Raw genomic sequence first — 20,213 nt, forward strand, 5'->3', positions numbered from 1 at the left:
TAAATGTGCCATTCCTAATCGGTGCTCTGCATCTCTGTACCGCAGCCGCCGTGCAACATGGGGTCAGGCTCCATGAATGTGCCCCCTTAATTGACTTTTGCATCTCTGTGTCGCAGCTGCCCTGCAACATGGGGTCAGGCTCCATGAATGTGCCCACATGATTGACTTTAGCATCTCTGTGTGGAGCCGCCCTGCAACATGGGGTCAGGCTCCATGAATGTGCCCACTTGATTGACTTTTGCATCTCTGTACCACAGCCGCCGTGCAACATGGGGTCAGGCTCCATGAATGTGCCCCCTTAATTGACTTTTGCATCTCTGTGTGGAGCCGCCCTGCATCATGGGGTCAGGCTCCATGAATTTTGCATCTCTGTGTCGCAGCTGCCCTGCAGCATGGGGTTAGGCTCCATGAATGTGCCCACTTGATTGACTTTTGCATCTCTTTGTTACAGCCGCCCTTTAACATAGGGCCAGGCTCCATCAATGTGCCCACTTTGAACTCTTTTTTGCACTTTGCTTGTGATGTAATTACCTGTGTATGCTTCTCTATGATGTAATCACTCCTCACACTTCCTCTTTGTAACCAGAAGCACTGTAACTAATCTCTTAAGCATAAGCACCTAGGTAGCCCTGGGTTTTGTGTGCTATATAGATAAAAAAACAAAATATAAATAAGTAAGGGCTTTCACAGACTAACAAGATGGCGATTCCACACATCTGTCCTCCCACCAATCATGTTCAGTTCTTGAGTGTACCCACCAGGGATCCTCCTCACTGACTGTGGAATCAATACCCAAGAACACTTTTAATAAGCACTCTCTTAAGGTGGGAACTTTGGGCTTTGATTTCATAGTTTCTTATTATTCAATGGTTGTAATTCCTTTAATTTGTACAAATTGCATTGGCCTTATTTTTTGTTTAGCTAATTTCTTTTAACGTGCTAATTAACTTGTATTGGTGGGTGGTTGCCTGGCTCTCAAAGTCCTCTGCCTTTGCATTTTAATGTCACCCTTTATGAAAGATTACATTTGTTTACACTTGTTATTCTTTTTTTAACAGGTCGTTTGACTGGTCACAGCAAATCCTGTGTGCTGAAGGGACCCTTTAAGCTAGTCAGCCTCTGTCCATGGTAAACACACACCCAGCACCAAATTTGCTCTTTTAGTATATTTGGACACTGCAACTCTCACTCTATGGGCCTCATCATGAGTTGTGCAGTAATACAAAATTTCTGTTACCGCTGTGGTTTCCGGGGCTAATTCTGCCAGATGTTGGCACTAATTCTGCTAGGGCTAATTCCGCCTGAGCTAATTCTGCTCGCCAAATTAGCACAGATTCCTTATTCGGCAGAATGGGGAAAGTGGCTTTAATTCCGTTACTGCCGCGTTTACCGTATACCACCGATCAGGGCCAATGTGCTGTACAAATATAATGCTGATCCAATGTCTCTGTCACCCAATACTTCATTTCAGTCTTGGCTGTCCAAATCAAACTCACCTTTACTCCATTTATTTGCATATAATTATGCAAAACCACGCTCGTCAAAAAAAGGTTTTCTCAAGTGCTCACAGTACTGTGGGTTTAAATGCCCCCACACTTCTTTTTTGGCTATTCTTTCAGTCTGCTAATGTCCTTTGTTTCCTGTCCTTGGCTCCTGGAAAGACCCCTTACTTGAGTCTCAGGGCCATACATGCATCACACACAAGGCTGGGCTGACAGCAGACAATGTGTCTGGATGACAATGGTTGAGCGCTAGAGCCTCCAACGGGCAGTGGGCCAACTATGCTTCCCCACTGGATGGATCAAACTGGTGAGGTAAGACTACAAGTTCCAAAAACTGACACAAAGCTGGGGTCAGGTGGCCCTTTCCGCTTTCCTGCCCAGGTTCCTAGCTCTGGTCCCCAAGACACCATCCTCCACCCCCCCACCATGATTTGCAATGTCTCATATCCAACAGAATCTCATCTTTAACTTGTGTCTTCCTTTCTCCACTGCCCCTCTCCTTCACCTTCTCTTCGACCTCTGTGATGGTCAAACCTCCCGCCCCCTATCTCTATTCCTCGAAGCTGATTGAATAGCTGATTTTTCCACTTCCTCGTCACTTGTCGCTCCTAGCCACGAATCATAACCCCCGCTGTCAATTTGGTCAGTGTTTTGTGTGAGCCAATGCAATTTGATTTTACACGAGCCAATCCACTGACTCTGCTGACACTTTATAACTGAATAATCAACATGGCAGCCGGCACAATAATATTGCAGAGACCACCCAACTGTATGCACAGGCCCCCTTGTCCTTACAGGTAAGCCCTTATGAACTAGGAAATTACAGTAACTCGGTCTTGAGGTCACAAGTCCACACACACGGCCCTCACATTTAATTTCCTCTGAAATAATAATAAATTGTGTTTTTTTAAATTGCTTTGAATAAAACTCCTGTCGGCAAGTAGTCGGCCTCCTAACACTAAGCTTTTGATAATTCATAAACAGGCCAGTAGCACCTGTACTGCCGCTCCTTTTCCCTCTCTCACCCTCTATATGCAGGGTTTGCTACGGCATGACTCGTTTTCTCTCATTAGAATGTGCAGCCGCCTAGCGCCGCTTTAGCAACACGTTTATAATTGCAAGACCATATTGGAAATGGATGCGCCTCACTTGGCCACAACGTTTTCATATTTGTTTAATGATTGTCCACTCCGTTTCCCTCTTTCACCCTTCACGTCACGGGTTTTGCTACAACATGACCAGTTTTTTCTAATTAGAATGGGTAGCCATTACGCCCTATGTAAAAATTTACAATGGCTGTGTATATGGGAATCATGTGTTCCCTTCATATATAGACACTCTCCAGTATCTTTAATTACTTACAGCTTTGTTTTCCAATCCTTTGGAATATACCTGGGTCCTTAGGACCATTGTATCTTCCATAGTAAGTATAAGCCTACATACACAAAAACCAACTTTGCTGAAAAATTAGCATGGTGCGTCACCATGATAACTTAATGGCGAACCTGCACCCATACCAACATGGCCGACTCCGAATGAGCCTCACGCGCATGCGCGGGGTTGCCGTGACTACCGTGAACGCTTCCAGCATTCCGTCAGCGGACACTGCAGCAACCGGCACGGAGCGAAGAGCTTCTTCAAACAGGTGAGCCTCAGTAAATTTCCGTACAGCTTCCGAGAGCGGTCTTCCCCCTGAAGTCACCCTGGGAGCCATTAAACATCGGAGTGCACTATGCGCACCTTTTATTTTAACATTGAATCTGGCCACAGAGGGCCATTACACCTTCCCTAGAGCGGCTTCTATTAAACACACTGTATTACTAGGACGCATATAAGCCCATGAATAATCGACACCAACTCTGTTTTTAGGGTTTCTCGGTCCGCTACCTGCCACTTCCCAGTCTCCTGAGAGTTTCATCCTGAAGACTGGGTGAGTGATTCAATTTAGTTAACTATGTACCCTCCAACCCTGTGAGCATGTTAGAAACAAGATTTTTGCCTTTAGTTACCGTTGTACTTTCCTTTGAATAGGTCTTGATCCCGGACCACAGCAACTTCCCGGGAGAGGTCAGTGATATTTTAACCCCTTATTTTGATAGTTTAGCTTTGGAAGTCAACCTTCATGTATAAATAGATTAAAATACTTGTTATTTTCTAAATTCCCCACAGAGGAAGATTTAAAGAAAATACAAACCACTATTTGCCTTTATGAACACAAGAACAGTGAAGCCCCACCCTCAAGATGGATCTATAGGATCCGAAACACGTTGGTTATTTTAGCATTATCTACAAAAAGGGCTTCCTTGGAGGGAGCTGTTAGCCTATAAGAACTCCCATAAACTTTCCCAGACGGGAACCGATGCACACATGAAAAGTTGTTTCTAACTTATGCACTTGATTTTGCTTGTATTGGTCATTTATTACGACATACAGTAATGATGGCATGACTTGATGTTGGTTCATGTCATGCGGAACACATGTATATAACACATTGTGTGTCAATATCCTTGTTGGGAAATTTCAATTTTTTTAAAAAAAGGATGATGGGTGAATTAAAACAAACCTTATCACTGATGAGTGCGATAAATGTTTTTCTTTGACATTTCTGGTCTATTGTATCTAAAATTTCATTTGTAATAATTGCTATTACATTGACTGAAGAAGTACCATTGAATTGAATGATTTTTATGAAGCCAAACACATCAATATAAGCCTGATGTTACACAGTGAATCCAAATTATCATCATTATTAGTATTATTACTATTCTGGTGTTAAATGAATTATTGAACTTAGGTTCTCCAAGAGTGCATCTGGGTTTACTGCTTAGTAATACGCAGTTCTGGTTTTAGCCTCTCAGAACCGCCCAGGTACAGCATGTATAGATGCAGGCCTGTATTTGAAAAACATGCACCTCACTGGGCCACATACATTCCATACTCTAGCTTCTTTTTAATTAGAATGTGCACCCTCAGACAACAACCAAGACTTAATGTGCACATAAGCATGAACGCAAGGTCACTGGAAACACAACCCACAATTCTTGAATGTAACCATTTCTGGCTCCTGCCTGAACCGTTTTAAGGTAAGTAACAAGTGCCAACAGCACTTTCTATCCTGTGTGAACCATAGACAACTGACGGCCAAATCTTGGCCACTAACCAGCCATATGTCCACACCCATTTAACACGGGAAGTGGGAACCGTCAAGCTACTTTAGGCATTCTCTGACTAGGCACTTTTGTTTCCTGACAACCATTGACAGCATTCGCCCAATTTACATTTCCTTCCATTTATCTTTACCTCACAGGCTAGCCCATTCGCAGGCTCTGATCAAGAGCATTATTCTTAAAACCTACTTTACCTGCACCCACAAGTACTGTAAGGACGTAATATGCCCGTTTACATTTATTATTCCACATCCTTCCTAACAGTTTCTAACCAGTCTTTCATTTTACTTCCCCCCACTGCCCTTTTTCTTCCTTGGTGTTTTCTTCTCAATATATTATGTCACTCATGATTCTCTGGTCTCTATTACCCACAAACATTCAAATGCACAGAACAATGGGCCTCATTACGACCCTGGAGGTAACCATGCCGCTTTTTGCGGCATGGCTACCCCCATTCCGGGTACCGAGTCCTGGTTCTCATAATGAGGAAATACCAGGCCATTCCGACCTTGGAGGGCCCAGTATTTCCCCGTTCAAGGAACCTGGACCCGGTACATCCCCATTTAAGCCCTTATAGTGTGGAACAGGAAAAAATCATATTGTGCCCCCTATACTGTATGAATATATGTATATTGGCCTACGCCAAGCTGCTTATAAGCCACTTGCGAGGAAATCGGCGTTGCAAGGTCTTGACCTTAGATCAGTGTAAGCCGCCATTTTAGGTCTATCCGCCATTTTAGGTTCACCCTCTAAAAGTCACCCTGTGTTCTAAAATGGTGGACAATGTCATTCTGAATGTAAAATGGCCGTCTTGACCTCTGTGTATAAACTAATGTATAACTTACCTGCAGGCTACATGTTGGGGTCATGAACTGAGACCTTGTCCTTTGCTGACCTTTGTGTAGAGGATTACTTGCGCCAACGAAGCTAATCCACGAGCATATGTTAAAAACAATGTATTCAAATACCGAAATGTGAACACTTGTTTGACTACATTGTATAAAACTGTTTGAGAAGGTTTAACATGAAATCCTAAGATATACTGTTGCCATTGAGGCTTGTTAGTGAATATATTAAAAGGTAAACCCTAAATGTACAGATGTACGAACCCTAGATCTGTAATGTATTAACTTGTATTAACTTGGAAGTGGGTTAAACATCATTATTTCGAGGGTATAAAGAGTGTGACTATTCTAATGTACAGTCCCACTCACTGAGCACACCGAACCGAGCTGGAGTTCGCTGTGTTGTACTGAGGGCCGATAGCTATCTGTTGCTTTGTCCTTTGAAACTGTTCAGTATAGAATAAAGATCTTGTGTATGTTCCTTTGTAACCCGCGTTTGGTGTATTTCCTTTTGGGGCACTCAGCCTCAATATCTTCTTTTTGTTTTCACAATAGGGCTCAATGAAAATGGGGAGGATGCTAACAACGGGCCCGTCATTAACGGGCCCGTTGTTAGCATCCTGGTCCACTCGCGGGACCCGCTAAGGACGTCTGGTAAAACCAGGCATCCTTAGCGGATCCTGTGAGTGGACCTCGTAATGGTGCGGTAGGGGGGTTCGCGGTGCCGGCAGCTCTACCGGTGCCGTTAAACCCCTACCGCACTCCGTGTAATGAGGCCCAATGTGTTTAAGCGTCTGCTCAACAATCCACCACTAAATAAAATGAAATCCCTGTCATACAAAATGGTGATTGATATTAATCATACATTAATACTGTTGTACTAAACCTACTTATTATTAAACATTGCATGTAATTAATGTTACACCTACAACATGGTATATTGCTCAATGTTCATTTTTCTACAAACATGGATATGTGATCTATACAATGGGCCTCATTACAAGTTTGGAGGTAGCCATGCCCTTAATAAGGCCCTTTGGGGGCTCAAATGGGAATGGGGATGTACCGGGTCCAGGTTGCCTGAATGGGGAAATACCGGGCCCTCCAAAGTCGGAATGGCCCAGTATTTCCCTATTCAGGGAACCCGGACCCGGGTTTGGAGGCAGCATGCGGGTCCGGGTTCCCTGAATAGGGGAAATACTGGGCCATTCTGACCTTGGAGGGCCGGTATTTCCCCATTCAGGGAACCAGGACCCGCATGCTGCCCCCATAGGGCTCAATGGGAATGTGGAGCATGCTAACAATGGGCCCGTTAATGACAGGCCCATTGTTAGCATGCTGGGTTGCTCGCGCTAAGGACACGGGTCCCGCGAGCAGACCTTGTAATCGGACGGTAAGGGGTTAACGGCTCTGGCACCTTTACCGGTGCCGTTAATCCCTTACCGCCCTCCTTGTAATGAGGCCCAATGTCAATAAACGGCTCACCTAATACTTGAACCATATAACACCATGCTGCTAGGACTGCAAACCAACTCACATGCTTTCTACACGCTGTAACAAATTATTGCCAAATGACACTGTGTTCAATCACAATGCTCTATGTCACTTACCATACTCAATGTCATGTAACTACTCACCTGTTTACACTTTCGGGTTACACTCTATTATAACACACTGTTTCCTCTGTATTTTTCCCATGGCATCCCCTGTATGCTTGCCACAGCTTGGAATAAGAGAATAAGACCCTTGTTGGGTCGAAACACGTGTCGACTGTGCTAAAAATTAAGCATGTTCTTTTAATTGATTAGAGGATGAGGAGGAAGAGGAGCAGAAAGACTCAGACCACACCACAAACTAATGATGTCGCTTGCCAAACCAATATCACTTGGGAGCAACTACATTTTGAGGCTCAGCATGCTCATCTCAAGATTCAGAGTCAGGGTGCATATGTCCAGTGACCCGAATTTGAACTGAATGTCAGCAGTGAGCCATTGAAAATAACCATGGATCATTGTTACAGCACACAACGTCCCCCAGAAGAGACAGATAGCACAGAAGATGTTTCAGAATTATTTGCAGACCAGCTCACACAATGCAAACCCTCAAAAAATGTAATCAAAGAGACAATGTTCTGTTTGCCCAACACATGCTGAAAATCCAGAAATGTCACAGACTGAAAGAACTGAAGCATCTTCGGAATTGATAGATGAATGTGTGCATGATCTGGACTTCACTATTCTTAGTGTGGAGAACTTGTCCACCACCATCGAATCACAAACCACAGTACAGCAGGACAATTGGCTACTAAGGAGGCAAAATACCTTTTTAGACTGCTGCCTACTAGAGATTATCAAAATGATTAAACTGCATAGGATCATTTGTGGTGAGCCATTGGTGAAGTTTACTCTTGTAGTCAAAGGCACCAACCTCAAGATCAGGGGTAGCTGTGTCCACCAACATAACACATTTTCATGATCCGCTCAACATATCCTTGGAAAAAAGTACCTGCTGGAAATTGACTTTGTTAATCTGCTTTATTGTTTAGTGGATCAACGTTCAGCAAAATGTCAAGTCCCTGTACATTTGTGGGACTTGAGTTCCTTGCTAAAACGGCATACTACAAATATCAGAGACATTTCTTGTTCCCAGATATTAGCTATGCCTGGAATCTTGAACAGATATTAGTGGACAATGCCTTGCAGGCAAAAGGCTCAGGCTTGCTGGTGATGGACGGTGTGACAGTCCTGGATTTCCTGCTAAATACTAAACTTACCACTTCCAAGACATGGAAAGCAAAAAACTAGTAAGTTCACTCATCATGCAAGTATCTGAATGTACATCTTCTGTTGCCATGAAGAAATATAGTTTCATTAAATCCATTGAATTTCTGCAATCAAGGGGAATGCAAATAGACCCGATAGCCAGTGACAGGCACATTGGAATAGCAAAGGCTATGGGAGAGCAGTTCCCACACAAAGCATCAATTTGACACATGGCACATCACAAAATCCATATCTAAATAAATAACAGCTGCTTGTAAAGAAAAAAACGGTACAGAAAACATTTTAATTTGGTCAAAGTCTATCAGCAACCATCTTTGGTGGAGCTCTAAAACTTGTGAGGCAGCTGTAAATATTCTTCTTAAAAAGTGGCGTTCAATGCTGCACCATTGTTCAAACATGCACTCTTGGGAAGAAAATGAACATTTCCATGAATGTGTACATGAACCTTAAGGAGCAGGAGCACAAGAAAAGTGGTTGTGGGACAAAACGCTTTCAAGAGGCATGAAGGGACTCAAAGAATTCTGCCACACTGCAGATTTGGAGGTGTTCCATAATATGTTCTTAATGTACAGGTCTAAAAAGTTGCATTTTGGCATAGACGGTATGGAGACCAGAACAAGACTGACTGTACTTGCACACAATGAGAACGTTGGTAGGGAACAAGCCAAAAGGGCAGGAACTTTTGGGATGCTTTGCTACAACATGGCTTTTACAAAAAGAAGCAGACAGTGGGTTGTAAAGCCAATATTCCAGCAGATGGACATTGACTGTGCTGGCCATCCATAAACACAGAATGGCACTAGATTATGTTACTAGGGCCCCGTCTATGACGCAGAACATTGCAAAAGTGGTTTGTCCTCCAAAATGTAAACTTGTTTAAAAGTTGACTTCAAGATTGATGTGTTGTGATCTTGACAATTGTATCTGAAGCAAGTTTCAATTGTTTGTCTAATGTTCAGAAACTGTATTGATCACACAACATATGTAATTGTATAACACTTGAAATTTAATTGTTGAAGAATTTATTTTTATATAATTATTGTTTGTGATGTAATCTTAGTAGATATGCATTAATAGTTCTGTTTTACTTTTCTTTATTTTCCCCCTCAATATCACTGATTGATATTACAACAATTAATGACAATGTGATTATTTTAAGTATGAGCCTTTATTGAAAAATCCTGGAAAAGTCATTTATGATTAAAAGTCTATATGGATATGTTTTTTTAATTTTTAAACATTTGTAAAAGGTCATGGTAAAATGTTCATTACGAGAAACAGAACATTGATAGAAAGTAATGCGATGGCAACATTTTATCTTTAGAGTAAAACAGATGCCAGATCTAATATTAAATTTGTTACAATTTATCTTGCCCACAGAACATGGTTTGACAGGAAAATAAGAATGAGTTGTCTGGTTGATAGTAATCAAGCATTCTGAAAGGGCTGAAGTCGAGGGGACATGAGTGTGGACAGAGTAGCACCACTGTTTATAGGAGTCCCCTCCACTTTTTTAAGAGGGCACCTTCATATGCTAATTTCTGGCAAAAAAAACATTCAATTGATATGTCAACAAGTCCACACACTTTTTTTGAGACTTGAAAACTGGATTATGGTCTGACCCTGCACAATTCAGAGCAAATAGTCTGACAAAATGTATTGATTTTAGCAAGCAACAAATATGCATTTAATTGTAAACTCTGAAGACCATTACTTCGCTGTCACATTGAATTAAGACGAGTCATCAAGACAAGTCTTAATTGAAACATATGTCCTTAATGCAACTATGCATCCCCTTGTTAGAACAAGTAAGGAGTCAAGCCAGTTCCTCAAGGAGTTGCAGTGGCTTGCAAGTCAGGCATAGATCTTTTGCAACAGTCATTCACTCTAATGGCCGACCTTTCATGATTTATACCTCTATCTAATGTACGCCAATTTTCCATACACATCACCCTATGGTGTTCTTCCATTGCACCACATCCTTGATGCCCCTTCATCCTCCGCCTCCTTACAATTAACTTTCATACCTCCATTACCCTTTTGCACCATCCCTTTACTGATTACTAAATTAATTTCCCTTCCCTTACCTGGCACGCAACCCCTTTCCTTTGCCCATATTGCTCATTGACTGATTACTTGTATCTCATCCCTTTCCATTGCCCTGGTTCACATGTACACAGTAGATTACATTTTTTGGCAAATCATCCTCCCTCTGCAAAATACGACAAGAAGTTGTGGTCGGGTACTTGATGGTAATTGTAGCTATGGGATCTGCACATGCATAACACAGGGAAAATGAAAGACGTTGAGTGGTGTAGGGAAGGCATGGTATCACAATTAGGACACGGACACAGACATAGGATACAATTTGTAAAACTTCTATTGAAAATATCGGGGTCGGAGAAACTCCTATTTTGCCCTATAACTAAGATGGGAGTAGTCTCGACCATCAAACGATAAACATAACAGTCCTAATGGAGTCTGTGAAATCAAAAATGGTCCATGCTAACAAAAACCTAATGCTTGCCCTATCTCTTGTACAAAAAGTGTAAAAAGGAGACATGTATGTAAAGGAAAAATCAGTGTTCAAAAGAATAAAGATAGTTGGTTGAACCAGCTCTCCTCCTCACGTTAAACCTCACAGAGTAAGTCTGTCCTTGTAGGCAGGATGACACAATCTAGCTAAGTTTCTAACACTCTAAGCAGTTCCAAACGGTGGAAGGAGGCCCGTCTGGCCTTCCACGTTAAAGTCTCTTTCTTGACTTTCAAAATTGTATTCCAATGTCAAGTTCGCAAAGGTCCCCCTCTGCCAGGCTCAGCCCTCTCACATCACAGTTCAACAGAAACTTGCCAGGAGGCTCCCCTCTCCAATCTTATTGTACTTTCGGTCTCCCTCAATCGAGCTTGCACCCCTTTCGGATGTTCAAGATTTTGTAATGTGCGTGGCTCTCTTTACAGACCAACGCAGGACTCTCGCTTCATTCGCTTTCACTGTTTGTTTGCTTTGTAGCTTCAAACAATGTATCTTTCACTGAGGTTTTTGAATGGGCTACTTCCTTTCCCTGGACCACTCCGTTACTTAGTACTGCTGATCTTACAGCAGCCTTTTACTTCAAATTCGTTCAACGGTCTGCCCTTCTTCGCGTCTCATCCACACACGTGCAGCCTTCACTTAAGTTGCTTGCCAACTCACCATCTATGTGCGCTTCTTCTTGTTTTGCCATTTCCAATTCACGAGTCAAGGTTAGTACCATGGGCTTGGCCTCGACTCCGCAACTCTGCCGCTAACCCGGTTGGGTCGCTGGTGTCCTTGAAACAATGCGATCTTCACTTGTTGCATCTGGCCTTCTGCACGTGTCTTTCGTGGTCTGTCGGAGGCAACGACCTCCAGTATGGAACCCCTGGGGTTTTTGGCCCGCTGCTCTCCTCCCTTGGTTCGTTTCTCTGCTCCAGTAGGCGTGCCTTCATCCTGGAAGTTCTGCTTATACTCATGTTCCACGTTGCTCAGAATGCGTCTTTAGGTGTTGCCTTTTATTCGTCTGAGGAGAGTTAACTGGTATCAGGTTTATTCACTTAGTGTAAAGGGCCTGACTTTGCCTGACCCGATTAACAGGACATGTCTAGTACAATGTTAGTTAGGCTGGTTACTCTCAGTAACCCTCTTCCTCAGCCCAGTGTTTGTGTAAAAAGAGGGGGAACCGGGGGGGGGGGGGGTTTGGGACTTTGGAAAATCCTACAAAATAGGATTGGGTAGATGAAGAAAAAGGGGGGAATACCGCTTCTCACCATAGTCTGTCTCACCCCACCCCCCAAATACCCTTCACCCAGGTGATCCTCCAGCACTAGTCCACCCCCAGGAACTGGATCCAAAGGTGATAGCCGTATCCTGGCCACCTGGATGACAAGTCTCTGAGGACTAGCGGGTGAGACACTGTTTCATTTCTCACATTGCACATGACATTTATTGTGCAGACATGTTGCACTTTCTTGTAAGGTTTACTGATATTTCAATTCATGGAAGCAGAGGGAACTGCAAGGGGTGTCGTCCTTGGATATGGTGATGGAGATGGAGTAAAAGTAACCTATAATATTTATTTGTGTTTTCAAGGAAGAAGAGGCGCTTTCTTTCAAAACACTTAATGCTTTAAGAAAGTGCCATGGAAAGGGATGAAAAGGATGGCATCTCAGATGCCCACATTCTCACTGCCTTTCATAGGAAATGCTTAAAAGGGACATTATTGACTATTATGTGCATTAAATATGACTACTATTGGTATCATTCTACTAATAGGTAATACCTGACTGTCTGTGCGTGTTATTCAACTGTGCACAAAAGTGAGTACCACAAACTACCACAAGTGTAATATTCATGGTGATTATTCAGGGTGCTAGTCTTTTTTGTAAAAACTCACAAGTGCTCAAGAATATCATCAGAACAGAGGAGACACAGTCATACAGAATCAAAGCAAGGAACAACTTGTATAGGATATGCTGTGTAACTTCTTTGACAAGTAGGATTTGTGGTATGGGGCTTGCAATAGAATTTATGGGCCAGTTTTAGCCAACATTGACATCCCGAGTGACAGAATATGTCATTTAAATGCATACTCTGCTGACGTGCAGTATGAACATGGTCCTGTGGCCGATGGTCATTTCCGTCTCATTGTGGAGGCCCACATCTGGAGGTCAACCAGGCGCGCCTGCAACATTGCTGAAATCAACATGATTGCTTGACTAGATCTATGTCCATTCTGAAATGAGTTTGTGTGTGTTTGATCCGCACTGAAGGTGAGTAGCAAATAGCTAGTTAGCTAACAGCAATACATACTTATTAGGTGTTGGGAAGTAGGTGCATTGAGCAATGTAGCAATAAGTCGCAGAGTCCCAAGGGTGAAATTATTCAACTCATGGACACAATTTCGGAAGTCGTTGTATGGGGTGTGAGGTGGAAAAGCCTGTTTTCATGGCATATATTCTAATTCTGTTTTTTGAAAAGTGAGGAGATGGCTTGGATGTGTACAGGCTCGATACTGTAAAGTTTCATTGTGATGGGGTTGCTTAACTTTACATTGAAGAGAGACTGGCAACGTGTTTGTAAAAACTCTTGACGGTAATGAAATTGCCACCTAGCCCAATCTGAATCATATGGGCAGACAGATGTGCACGCCAGCCCCACTGCTGCATGATGGCCTCCCTTCTGGGCATCTATAACAAACAATACATACCTGCCCAGGGCACATGACTGGTTGTGGCCATGAGCACACAGTAATGTGTGGTGTCTGTGTTCCGTATCGCTCCTAGCTGCAAGTGTTGAAGTTGCCAAAAGTGGAGTAGGACAAGGCACTTTGAGACCATTTAAATGGAAGTAAATATTTTGCTATGTGGAATCGTTGAAATATTCCAATAGTTTCACTGCAAAGCTTGCAATTGAAAGTAGAATATAATATTGTTAATTTTTGTGGCATTTGTTTCCGAAAACATAATCTTCCTTTGGCTGTCGAGGAGCACACAATGAAGGGACTCTTTGTTATTTGTCCTTGAATCACCCATACTAACAATTTAATGGACACAATTGGCCTCATTACAACATTGCTGGTATGGAAATAATGGTGCCGGTAAGCTTACCGTTACTGTTGTTTCCGGACCGGCAAAGTGCAAGTCTGCCGGCCAGAGCCGCTGTGCCCGACAGGTCTGACCCTGCTGGTAACAGCGGCCACGGTAGGCAGACTTTCATGGCAGCACCGGCCCCGTTATTAATGGTGTCGGTGCTTCCGTGATCCCCACTCCCATAGAGTCCAATAGGATTCTATGGGAATGGGGCACATTTTACTGGCGCCCGACTTGCCGGCAGGGTTGGAATCCGCCAGTGTTACCGGTAAAATGCACAAGTCCAGCGGGAACCTGATGGTCTTACCAGCACGGTTACCGCCGGATTTGTAATAAGGCCCAAAGTGTCGAATATCCCTAAAGAATTGATGATATCCACTATAATTAAATCAAACATAAAGTTAAGTTTCTATTGCCGGGATCTGCCGTTCGAGATGGTTGCTCATCTTTACATAGAGACAATATAAAATCAACAAATAATGTAAGCATAGTTTTACATAATATTTATGCGACTAAAGTGGGCATGTGTGCTGCAAGCTTGATGATTAATGATGTGCCAGATTAATGTTCAATTTGACACAAAGACTAGATATCGTATGTGTACATTTTACTGTAAATTGTTAATGTGTATGTAGTGTGTATATTATTTTTGAAAATGGGTACTGAAATATATTTTTGCATTCCCAAATGTACATAGCTACGTCCTGTGTAGGTGCATTTGTCATGGATACAATCTTCCTGTGGATGGGTTTTTCAAACAGAATTGGACAATAACCATCAACAGTGCATCTGTAATTTCAATATTCTGGGACGATCGGCATGCACCAGTTTGTCTTTCTGTGCTGGCAGTAATAAGGAGCAACATGCATGCGTTTATCGTATGAATACATGGGATCGAAAAGTGTTGCATTGCAAAGCGAAAAAGTCGTTTCTTCTCATTAATGGAACACCATGTGCATCGATCAAACATAGGTGATGGAACAAAAGCACATTAGATTTAACCACACAGAACTTTGACTACAAATGCAAAGACAGGGATTAATCCATCGATGAAAGCAATCAGCAATATTTGATGGAAGTTGACAGTTATAGAAAAAAAGGAAAGCATGCAAGGTTTTCTAGCTACCACTTCTATTGGGAAATGTTCTCAATGTTTTCATGGATGCAATCTTCTATTTTGAGCGTTATGTTAAAAATATAACTACTTGTTGCATTCCAGACTGTTGCTATTTTCTTCAAAATATACATTATTTTCTGCTTTTTGTGAAAAGAAAGAACGTTCCTGCTCTGTGTGGATGTGTGTGTCGATCTTTCTGGTTTTGCATTGGGTAACGTTATGATGTAGGTGATGGCAGAGTACGTTTGGCTATGCTGTCCACAAACGTCATGAGAAAAGGTGGAGCATATCGTTTTGACTAGCGTTGTCAGCTTGAGGGATGGGTGATCTGCATTACTGCAGCGAGGGCACTTGAATTTAGGGCGATGGATCAAGTGCTATGTTTATCACAAGATGGTGGTACCCAACCCATCAGTCTCGCATGTGTAAATGTGAGAAAAACTAAAGTAAGATGCATTGGACATTTTTTTTTACGATCGATCGATCGATGCATGCTTAAAAATACATGCCAGTTCGATTGGGTCAAAAACATTTCTGAGTGAACTTCCCCTTTAACATAATTCAAAAGTGAAATCATAAATACTGTTACTTAAAAATAAAGACACATTTTACATTGCAGAAAGTCTTAAAATATAGGGTGAGACACTCCCCTGGAATTACATTTTTGATACAATGCCTTAGTCATAAGTGGTACACATTACAAATGAGTGATTATTTTTGATTTGCAAATGGGTATTCACCCATATTTATTAGCTGGAGAAGAACGCATCCTGTATTTTGTCCCAGGTTGACATGGATCCATTGAAGAAGCTGCAGAGCCTCCTAGTAGGTCTAAGAGCAAAAAAAGATACAACTAATAACGGGAGATTGCACATTTAGAAGATACTGAAAAACAGAATGCAAGAATTTAAAAGCATACCCCATTATTAATGAACATAAATCTGGTATGTCTCACGTACCCTGCAGCGTGGTTTAATAGTATCCCATCTCATAAGGTGCACATCAAAAGCGGATGAGGTGCAAGCAATGGCTTCATTTACATTTGTCCAAATGCGTATTCTGAAATCTGGTTTCTGAGTTCAGGTGTAATGGAAAGACGGCTCTGAATGCGGGTACAATGATTTTTAGTTGGGGCTATTAAAAAGCTGCTTATAAGCCAAAACAATTGCATTGGAGTACAGCTAGAAGGGAGGGGACATGTGAGGAGGAACAACACAGCTTTAAGGCATTGTTTGGTTATTTACCTGCCCATTGATGGCCCGTGAACACGATAATCCTTATGGCCATACCAATCCTCTACCTGCCTCTCCTGAAACGCAACATATCCTCCTCTGATCTCTTTGAGCGTGCTCTCTCAAGGAGTAATATCAAAATTTAGCCTGCCGGTGTTTTTCTAAGTAGTCTGCTGAGAGTTAATGGCTTAATTACAGCTGGAAACGGCTACTGGTGTAATAAAAATGACTTAACCAAGTGTGCCTTCAGACACTTGATTCATGTCTCTTCCATGCACCGATATCCTGTTAAAAGCAAGCAACGGCAAAGCCAACAGTTTTGGCTTGAGGTATTAGATAAACATTTCCCTGTTGGTGGCTTCATATACCCATGTAGTACCATTATATCATTGTCTGAGCAGATGCATACCCAAAAGCCCAAACTGTGGGCTTTGTCAATACTTGTTTTGGTTCTGGTACAAATGCATGGACTGGCCAGACGCTTTCAGACATAATAGTTTGGAGAGAGAGAGAAAGAGAGAGAGAGAGAGAGAGAGAGAGAGAGAGAGAGAGAGAGAGAGAGAAAGAAAGAGAGAGAGAGAAAAAGAGAGAGAGAGAGAGAGAGAGAGAGAGAGAGAGAGAAAGAGAGAGAGAGAGAGAGAGAGAGAGAGAGAAAGAAAGAGAGAGAGAGAAAAAGAGAGAGAGAGAGAGAGAGAGAGAGAGAGAGAAAGAGAGAGAGAGAGAGAGAGAGAGAGAGAGAGAGAGAAAGAAAGAGAGAGAAAGAGGGAGAGAGAGAAAGAGAAAGAGAAAGAGAAAGAGAAAGAGAGAGAGAGAGAGAGAGAGAGAGAGCATGACAAGGCCTACAGTCTGATCCACCAAGCACACTTGGATGCATACAATTCATACACCAAAAGCAAACAAGAGGCCATGTCCACCTGTAAATGGGTATCAATGGGCATGTGAGGCCATCTACTACTTGCAATGGGATTGTTGGTTCTATACCCGGGTTGTTCAACTCCAGGCCTCGAGGGCCGCAATCATGGCGGGGTTTACGAATATCCCTCATTAATTTACATGAGAATAAATGTGAATAGATTTAGAATCATTGTTTGCAAATGTATCTCATGAATATTAATGAGAAGCATCCTGTACATCCAACCTGTTTCCGGCCCTGGAGGCCTGGAGTTAGAGAACACTATTCTATAACCTCTCTCAGGAATGGAAGTGGTCTTTAGCACGGAGGACTACTGGCGCCTCTTACAGGTGCATCGTTTTGAATAAACCAACCGTGCTCGAGTAAAACGTGCTGCAATTAAGAGCAGTCATCCAAAGGGTCACGTCAATGAGAGGGAACAACAATGCCAGAATGTCTGCCACTTTCACCTCGACTTCAGACCCATGTTACCAGCCTCCAACTGGCATAACCCTGGGCAGTGAAGTGGGGGACACTGGGCAACGCTTGGTGTGACAGATCCCAGGGCAAACCACAGCAGTTCTGCAAGTCTTAGCATTGTGTAGCCTTCATTAATTTGGGAGGCAGGGGAATAATCTGGCCAGGAAATTCTGCCACACCTGCCACAGGAAATACATGATCACGTGTCCTCGTAAACCAGACACATTGGGCCTCATTCCGAGTATGGCGGTAAGGGATAGCGGCCACCGGTAACGAGACCGGTGGCGGTAATCTCTTACCGCCATACTCCGAGTTCCCTCTGCGCCCTCGCCCTTAACGCCTGCTTTGAGCAGGTGTTAAAGTCGAGGGCGCAAAGGGGCGTCCAAGCCAATAACGGTGACCGTAATGAACGGTCACCGTTATTTGCATCTTCCCCATTCCCATTGAGCCCTATGGGGGCTCATTTGGGAATGGGGAAGAGCCTTGGTGAATGGGGAATTACCGCCCCGCCAACCTTGGAATGGGGCGGTAATTCCGCCATCCACCAAGGTGCTGCCGGTCCGGGTACGGCGTCAACCAAGGCGTTAATAGCGCCATTGGTTAGCGCCGTACTCGGAATGAGGCCCATTAAGTTGGAGATGTCACTCTCTGCCTCTGAGTTTTCCTCATGTAGGTATTGCATCTCTAAAATGTGGCTGACCCCCATGACCCTTTTAAAACACCAATCAATGTTCATGGCAAACTGACATGTTGTTTGTAAGCAATTCAAAGGCACATCATCCCTCCGGTGTTGGGCAAGTGATCCATTAGGGTGATAATTAGGGGGAGCCACAGGCGAGAGGAGTGGAAAGAGAAACAACAAGGCATGGCGCCCTCACCCCCCCCCCACAACGCTCAAACGGAGACACTTCCCTTTAACCATACTCAAGGTAACGTGGCTTCTATGCTGAGGGGTACTGCGGCTTAACATTTCAGGTAGAAAGAGAGCTAGCGTTTGGGACCAAATGCTGGACATTTTGGAATCAAATGAGAAATATGCATATCTTAATTGAAATAAAGATGCAATTCTTCAACCACACGTCTCAGTGAATTTTCCAGTGGCATCCTAAAGCCTGCATTCCTGTGCTACCCACATCATTGTCGGTGTCACCGTGTTCTACCAACAGTCATGTAAGTAACTTTACCTCATCACCCACCAACATCCAAAGAACAAACGTGGTCTGTGTCATAAATAATAAACCTGATGTAAGATCTTCGCCATGCTTTAGTTTAATAATGACACTGAGCGGTTTCCTTCTCAACAAAAACTCTTTATTTGATTTCTATAATGATCTTTTCTAGCAGAGCAAACTTTGTGTACATGTCTGCTTATTGGATTTTCTTGGGTCAGAAATAGTCTCTCTTTGGGATCGAAGAAAGGTAATGCTACGTAGTTGTTGCCCAATTATACGACTCCTGTTATTCACTGGCTTATATGCGGTAACCTTATGCAGTTCAGTGTTCTTACTGTGCCCCCATTCGCTTGCATTCATATTCTACTGAATAAGAATTAAAAAACGAAACAAGTTCCTTGCTCCTCTTCAATGACTCTTGGGTTGATTTTAAATGTACCTTTGTTTTCCTTTGACTCGTGTTCCCTTTCTTTACATATGCCTTTGATTTAGTCCATTATCCATATCTGGGTAGATCTTAGGGCTTATAATAATCTTATATATGTGTATGGTTCCCCTCTTTAAATGAGTCAGTTCCTATTTCCTTATTCACTTTTGCCAGAAACCCCTTCAAGGGTTAATCATCCCCAGTAGATAGATCAAATGTAGCAGTAATCGCTCTTGTTCCCACACCCAAATTGTTGTATTATCAGGGACTTCTTTATTTGTTTCAGTACTCACTCCGTACTATGAATATTGGACTGTTCACACATCAAACTTCAAAGGATACGCTTGCTGGCGTTGTGCGTTCTTGAACCAGTTGCTTCGTTAGATTCAACGCAGATCGGGTTGTTCTGCTCCTTGCACGCCTCCTTTCAAACTCGCAGCACGGCGATCCTTCTCCCTCTCACTTTCGCTCACCGGACTTGTTCGCCGTTGGTTCTCAGAGTGCGACAGCAGGATTCTGTCTTCGGCACATCAACAGCTGATTTCCTGTTCTTCATGGCTTCGCTCTCCGCGTCACTCTTCTGACAGGACTTTGTCAGCTGTTGGCCGCGTTCCACCTTCCGTTCTCAGGATCTTTTTTTCTCTACTCACTCTGGCTTCAGGCTAGCAACGTTCACCCCCGGTCTCTCGTGACAGGATTTCCTCTTCACAGCTGGGCTGATCCGATTATGCACAGTCCAACAAAACTTGCAACTTTAATCTTTTCACCGACAAACGTGGCATTTGTTTATAAAGTATACAAAGGAATGTCTCTGGAGTTTTCATTCATTTTAAAATCAATACGCCCACTCGTAGCTCTCCTCCTCCAGCTCACCAGACCCCTGTCAACCAACAAAACAGACACGCCCCTCGTTAGTTAGAGGAAAAACCCTCATCTCCTTCATCACTGGGCATTTGTAGTCTGTTGTAATGTATCTTGGTAGCTGAGGT

At 43.0% G+C, this 20,213-nt stretch overlaps 1 long non-coding RNA gene across 1 annotated transcript; it reads right to left on the reverse strand.

The window, feature by feature from the left end:
• Nucleotides 1-8,049: 8,049 nt before the first annotated feature.
• On the reverse strand, nt 8,050-19,920 carry LOC138467698 (uncharacterized). Its single transcript, XR_011268129.1, has 3 exons — nt 19,567-19,920; nt 15,981-16,087; nt 8,050-15,852 (listed from the first exon to the last, which is right to left on the reverse strand). It is a non-coding gene; the product is annotated as an uncharacterized lncRNA (long non-coding RNA).
• Nucleotides 19,921-20,213: the final 293 nt, after the last annotated feature.

This window comes from Ambystoma mexicanum, chromosome 4q, assembly GCF_040938575.1.
Source record: "Ambystoma mexicanum isolate Mex_15411 chromosome 4q, UKY_AmexF1_1, whole genome shotgun sequence".
Taxonomy (NCBI): Eukaryota; Metazoa; Chordata; class Amphibia; order Caudata; family Ambystomatidae; genus Ambystoma; species Ambystoma mexicanum.